The sequence below is a fragment of the Salvelinus sp. IW2-2015 genome, unplaced genomic scaffold (assembly GCF_002910315.2).
Source record: "Salvelinus sp. IW2-2015 unplaced genomic scaffold, ASM291031v2 Un_scaffold4214, whole genome shotgun sequence".
Classification (NCBI taxonomy): Eukaryota; Metazoa; Chordata; class Actinopteri; order Salmoniformes; family Salmonidae; genus Salvelinus; species Salvelinus sp. IW2-2015.
The window spans coordinates 34,877-41,665 of NW_019945485.1; the positions used below are offsets into that span (position 1 = coordinate 34,877).

A 6,789-nucleotide genomic window follows, 5' to 3' on the forward strand; every position below is an offset into this window, starting at 1 on the left:
CCTGGTTCGATTCCAGACTGTATCACAACCAGCCGTGATTGGAAGTCCCATAGGGCGGCGCACAGTTGGCCCAGCGTTGTCCAGGTTAGGGTTTGGCCGGGGTAGGCCGTCATTGTAAATAAGAATTGTTCTTAACTGACTTGCCGAGGTAAATAAAGGTTAAATATGTTTTATTTTTATTGTCAAGCCAAACGTGGCAATGAATGACCTCTGTGCAGATGATGTATTTTGTTTTAATTTCTGAATAATCCTGATGAAAGAAACCACTGATGCCAGAGAGAAATTAAACAGGTAGTTTAACAGTAAAGATGAGGTTACGGTGTCCTATGCAGATGTCATACCAAATGTAAAGTTTATTTTCACTGGGAAGTCATAATGTTTTAACAAGTGAGCCCTGAACTAATTTAATTTACACACAAATTCTAAATAGATACATTATGAAGAGCTAATTAGTATTCCTGTGAGTCCATTCAAATTGCCATGGTCTGAGCCACAGGGCTTTGTTCCTTCTATGATTATTTCTGTGACTGCCGCCCTCGCCAGTTCGCGAATACTTTCTCTATCCATTCTAGTGATTTTGTAGGGCGTCATATTATCTTTCCATCCATCTAGTGAGGCTGTTCATATTACTGTTCCAATCCCATCTAACCTCCGTTGTTTTAAGTAGCCAGCGACGCTATTCCATGCATAGACCCACCTCGCTGTTTCGAATACTGTTACCAGTCCACAATCTATACTGATCTCGCTGTGTCAATATGCTGGATCCTTCCATCTAACTCACTATCGTAGCTGATCAGATACTAGGTCACCTTTGCCATGCGACGTGAGGCCTTTCTAACTTCACGCTCCATCCATGCTACAGCCTTCTCACTGCGCAATACTGTTCGCGCCTCCTATCTACTCCTGCCTTGCAATTGCAATACTCATCCAATCTAGTGTGCTGTTCAGACGACCTATGCCTCACTCCATCTAAGCAGTCTACCGAATGCCATGTTTCAAACTTTCACGATGCGCACAGCCTCTTAGTGAGTGTTGCCTGTTCTGGACACTGCACCAACTACTGTTCCATCCATCGTAGCAGCTGCCATGCCTTCAATCAACTCCATCCATCTAGCGCGTTGGAGCCTCGTTCCATGATAACTTTGTCCAGTCCATTCTTTATCGCCTGCTGTTCAATACTGTTGCACACACCCATCTATCCCCATGGCTCGAGGCGTCATTCCCATACCATTCCATCCATCTATACCCTGTAGTATCTGTTATCAAGCACGTAGCTTCCATCCAGTCTTTATACCTCGACCTGAGTGCCAGAGTACTTTCCATCCACTAGCCGGCTGTTCAACTTCCTGTTCCACTCCAATCTAGACCTTTGTATTTCTGTGTTTCACCCACTGTTCTCTGCATATTTCGTGCGCGCTCTAGAATAGTGGCTGTTGTCCTTGAGATACTGTTGTTCATCATACTAGCCTAGAGGACTGATTCAAACCACTAGTTCCAATCGCATATTCTGAGTGTGGCTCCATACCATATCACTGATACTCATGGCCATCTAGCCTGCGTTACTTGTGTAAAATGACTAGCCAAAATATCTAGCGTTACCTGCCAGTAACTAACCGTCACATTCGCCTCTTAGTGGGCTGTTTCTATTTACTGTTATCCCAATCACACTACTGAGCGTGATTTGCGAAATACTGTACGTCTAATTCCCTTCGTAGCTTTCCTAGTTTTACGAGTTTGCGTATATACAATATTAACACAAAAAATCACACTCTTAGTTGCCTGCTCTGTCAATACATGTTCCATGCCTATCTCTGATGTTGCTGTTCAATTACTCACTGCATGTTCCCATCCAAATCTAGCCTGGCTGCCTTCAATACTGTTCCATCCTTCGTATGTGCTGGTTTAACTAACTAGTGACACTTATCCACCTAGCTAGCTGTCTGATCGGCTTTCTCCTACATACAAGTTGTCGCATCAGATCATAGATGAGAGCTGTCCATCAAATAACAGTTCCATCCATGCTATGTCCCGTGGCATATAGGCAAATGCACTAACGGACTGCTCGAGGAGAAGGTGATAGAGGGTGATGTATACAAAAACTGGGTGACGTGAACTGGGTAATAAACCAATAGGTTGCGAGTTTTAAAAAATAAACCATGAGGCATAGCAGAAGTAATGCAGATACACCATATAACACACCAGATTGATGAGCTACAATATACGATTTACAGACTACGTCTAAGACCCTTAAAAAACCATGAGAAAAAAGAGGAGAGGAACCAACTCTTCTACCCTCCCTTCGTTGTTTCTCTGTCTATCTCTGCCCTCCCTCGTTTCATCCTGGGTTCTACCTTCACTGTCCGTTTCTCTACCCGTTCCCTCCGTGTTCTCAATTACCCTTCTCCTTCCGTTTCTTCTTACCCTCGTCCCTCCATTTCATCTACCCTCCCTCTGTATCTCAATTTAATTCCTACAATAGACCTATGACAGAGGCCCAAGTTAAAATACTTACAATTTGTCAGAAGTATCCATATCATAACAACATAATTTTTTGCACCAATCAAGCATTTAAAACGAATAGTAGTAAGAAAGTGTGAAGTACCATCTAACAACAATCCTCTTTAAGGTGAAATACCTAGGATAGGATAAATGGCTCAATCCTGCTCTTAGGTGAAATCCTGTCTAACCCCCCCCACCCCCACCCCCTTAAAAAGATTAATATGCTACTTAGTGTGTAAAAGTGGACGCTCCACTGAGGATATCATAAGGTAATGCACCGAACATTTGTTAAGCTCGCTCGGATAAGAGCGTCTGACTTAAATGACTTTAAAATGTAAATGTAAACATAACACACAAAAACAAACAATAATTGCACACACAATATATTACACCAATACAAACTGTAGATGGATAGACCTCAAAGTATGCACTATCCCACACAGTGGAAGTGAACACAAGACACATGTTCATTATATAGGTTATAAACACAAAAAAACAAAACGAATACAGATTGAAGAAGTGAGTGTTCTAAAGGAACAAATTTAATGTCCCATCCGAAAATCTGCCATATAAAGAAGCACTAGCCATCACAAAAATGAGCGAAAGGCCCTCTAAATAAACAACTTATGTAGAGAGAAATTCGTGCCCAAATTAAAGCTGGCCTCGTACCATCTTATTCTGCTCGTTACAATATGCCATTATTATTATTTACTATTGGATAAAAAACAAACATCAAGTTTCTAAAAACCGTTTTTAATGATATATCTATATAATGCTATTGTGAGTAAAACAAACTCATTTTGCCAGCAAACTTCCGTTACGAGAGAGAGAGAGTGAAAAAATCTGAAACGCAGACATCTATACCAAGGACTTAACACATACCTAAGTAGAGTTTGCCTGAAATCTATGAAAAGACCCCATATACATTGCAACTATACATACGAGCTCTATACCACTAATGTCAACAGGCAGTGAGAGTAGAATGGTGTGTGATTTACTTAGATCAAATAGCCTTGATCTAGAGCGAACAAGAAGCTCTTGAAATGACGTGACCCACTATTTCCTTAGTTATTCTAGCATAGGCGCGCGGATGGAAAGACATCAGCATTGCTTCTGAAAAGCGTTTCAGTATTAGACGTCTAACTAACTGCCGGCTTTTATTTATTCATTACATTGTGAAATATCGATCGTAAAGGTATGCTTTCTTTCAATATGTCTTTATGCAGAAATACAGCACAGTTGAGAGCGTTATCGGGAGTTTTGGGCATTTTCCGTTCTCTGCGTATGGGTGAAGATGTGACAATCTATTGCCGGCACCACATTGCTCCAGCTAAGTATGCTAAGTTCGACAGGCGAAGAGGACATTCTTAAAAACCCAGAACAACGATTATTCTGGTCACCAAGACCATCCCCTTGAGAGAGACTAAACAGAACAACAGGGAGAGTGTGTTGAACAGTGATGCCAGAGAGACTAAACAGAACAACAGGGAGAGAGTGTTGAACAGTGATGCCAGAGAGACTAAACAGAACAACAGGGAGAGAGTGTTGAACAGTGATGCCAGAGAGACTAAACAGAACAACAGGGAGAGTGTGTTGAACAGTGATAGAGTGAGGAGGACTGGGGAGAGGTGGCTCTGACACCGTCTGGGCAACGTTCAGTAGGCAGCGCATGGAAAACGTCCAACACAACAAAAAGACTTAACACGACCCTGGTCTAGTTGTGGTTGGGAGCGCACTGCCTGAATGAAATAGGATTGGTGCTTGTTGTGTTGATGTGGTTGTTATATGTTATGGTGGTATTCTTATCCTATGTGATGGCATTGGTGTCATTATGTCATGGTGTTGATGTGGTTATGTTACAGTGGTATTCTTATCCTATGTGATGGCGTTGGTGTCATTATGTCATGGTGTTGATGTGGTTGTTACAGTGGTATTCTTATCCTATGTGATGGCGTTGGTGTCATTATGTCATGGTGTTGATGTGGTTATGTTACAGTGATGTCTATGTGATGGCGTTGGTGTCATTATGTCATGGTGTTGATAGTGTTTTCATTCCCTGGGTTTCAGCCGGAACGGATAAACCCCGACCTCAACCAGAAAGGCTACAGCGTCAAGTCAGACATCTGGAGTCTAGGAATCACAATGGTGAGTCACAGACATGATTGGGACCAAATCCTGGATTGAGATCATGTMAACTSTGCATTAACGTCAAATKACATCCATTCATCTCAAATCGGTTTTCTACCAGGAACAACCACACCAATTCTTTCAACAGCAGGGTCATGTTCATTAGGCACCAAACAAGAAAATGGGACTGAAACGGAGAGGGGCTACCTGAATTTATGTGATTGTTTTCTGTTGCAACGTTAGTTTGTAACGGTGTGTCCTAATGAATACAACCCTGGTCTGAGTGATGATTCTACTGTATTGTCACATGTTTCTTTATGACGGTAAATACCAGTCTCCATAGTTGAAAGACGAGCTTCTGCCTGCCTCTCTCTGTGGGTTAACACACCTCTGTCTGGTCCTCTGCCCCAGATTGAGCTGGCCATCCTGAAGTTCCCCTATGACTCGTGGGGTACACCCTTCCAGCAACTGAAGCAGGTAGTGGATGAGCCMTCTCCTCAGCTGCCCTCGGACCGCTTCTCCCCCGAGTTTGTGGACTTCAGCTCCCAGTGGTGAGCCCATCTCTCTCTCTGTCTGCATTCCAAATGGCACCATCTCTGTTTAGTACGGATGGGTATGACACCTCAACGTCAAACCTTTTTAACCAGAGGTCACCTTTTTTTGGTTCCACACTGAAAATATACAGAAACATTATTTTGAAAAAGCCAGAGAGAGATTCACATTGGCAGATTTCTCATAGTCCTGATCAAAGGGCCACTGCATACCAGATCCCAGAGGGTTGAAGTTCCCAGATCAACCCAAGCCTCCTACTCCCTAGGGCACTTCTAATAAAAGTATGGAGTGGAAACTTTAACCAATATGGTGATCGCTTCACCTTGTTTATAGTGCTCATACCTCAAATCGGTCTCAGACCTAGATGAGTTGTCTAGGAATTAGGGGTCGATTTGGGATTCAAGCCTAGATGGAGTACCCATTCACTAGCCTAAGCATGAAATCTCACACATAAGTAGTCTCCACCCATAAAGGGTGCGTTCATTGGGGCATGCAATGAGCGGAACGTTAGCATTTTGCAACGAGGAACCGAACATTAGGCGTTTCTTATTCGGACGTCCAGGTAGTTCCCTCACTGTTTGTTTTCTTTTCTGTTTGGTGCCTAATGAACACACCCACAAGCGCTGAAGAGAGTACAACATGGTGGGGAAATAAACATGGCCGCCTCGCTGACTTAAGCAGGGCATTGAACCTGAGAGGTGGCTGCAGCAGATCGATCAAATAACAGACAGATGATTACACGGAGTTAGGCGGGCTTGCGTTTGCCTTCTCACACACCGACTGCATTAAAAACCAACCGAGTACTAACATCAATCACCGCAAGCAACACGACTACACGTCACTCTGGCGCCGCAACGTTGCAACGTTAACATTTTAAAAAAGCAAACAGTTTCGAGAAATACACACATCTCTATACACGTCTTTACAAACATACACACAATAAATTATTTCCCCTACACATACTGTACGTGTAAGGCATGAGCTTCGTAGACCTCTCTGTGCCTTTCGGGGATGAAACACGATCTGACATGCGTCTTGTCCAGCACTCGGGAAAAGGAAATTGAGAAAAATATAAAAATTAAAAAGTTAAAATGGGTCAAACAGCAGCCCCAACCACATCCAGGAAGACCAAGTGATAATAGTCTAATTAATCCACTGAAAATACAGCTTTTAAAAATGGCTCAAGAGGGATACTGGAAGAATATCAGTATAGTCATGGATAGTTAGATTATCATTCCCCCAATTACAAGTCATGTACTGATATGAGAATATCACTGTTTCAACATACCTCTTCACAACCCTCTTGGTGACAGAGAGTCAGCAAGGGGTGGGGCAGAGGGGTGTAATACAGAATGGGTGAGGGGGCTTGTATATAGGTCAGATGATAACAGATGCCTCGCATTCCAATGCCACCAAAGAGACGCCTAGGTAGGACTTGCAATTCCTTTTGTACAGGGCGCCCAGTCACACTTTCACCTTTGAATCTTCCCCTACAAAAGAAACTTAACTTCGTCTGACCCCTCCAGAGCTCCCAAACCCTGCCCGACCGACAGCATCTGCCCGTCCCATTACTTGACCAAATCACCAGAAGGCGAGACGAGAAAATGTAGG

At 43.1% G+C, this 6,789-nt stretch overlaps 1 pseudogene; it reads left to right on the plus strand.

Annotated features, from left to right (window-relative positions):
* Nucleotides 1-5,271, plus strand: part of LOC112077035 (dual specificity mitogen-activated protein kinase kinase 6-like) — a 13,694-nt pseudogene extending 8,423 nt beyond the window's left edge.
* The last annotated feature ends 1,518 nt before the right edge of the window (nucleotides 5,272-6,789 follow it).